Here is a 432-nt window from a genome sequence, read left to right on the forward strand (position 1 = left end):
CTAATAAACACTCCTTTTATACAGTAAGCTAAGTCATGTTGTGTAGCGAATATTAATGTTAATATTTATCTGGACCTCACTGACCCCCTGAAACTCATCCCTGCTACTAAGAAGAGTATTATGGTCATCCCGGGGGTTTTCGAAGTGTATTTTTATTCTCCTTTGTTATTTCTATTCTAAACTCGCAGTTTGAAAGACCATGAATACTAGATATTATCCTTTTGCTCGAAAGTGTGTGGGTGATTTCCTCCTTTCTCTAATTATTCATAACTTTTTTAGCAACATAATATGATTTTTTTTTTGAAAATTGTATTTCCTTCATCTTCTACATTTCACGCAAAACCAAGGCGAGGAAAGACTTCCTTGTCGGTTGATTCACTATCATTACAAGGAGCGTTCATTCTGTTTTCTACCGCAATTAATTATGTCACC

The 432-nt window shown here is 35.0% G+C and overlaps 1 protein-coding gene across 1 annotated transcript in view; it reads left to right on the forward strand.

Moving 5' to 3' along the window:
• The window catches only part of LOC119592404 (low-density lipoprotein receptor-related protein 2-like), a 16,915-nt gene that overhangs the window by 1,444 nt on the left and 15,039 nt on the right, over positions 1-432 (forward strand). The window lies entirely within an intron of this gene.

The sequence above is a fragment of the Penaeus monodon genome, chromosome 30 (assembly GCF_015228065.2).
Source record: "Penaeus monodon isolate SGIC_2016 chromosome 30, NSTDA_Pmon_1, whole genome shotgun sequence".
Taxonomy (NCBI): Eukaryota; Metazoa; Arthropoda; class Malacostraca; order Decapoda; family Penaeidae; genus Penaeus; species Penaeus monodon.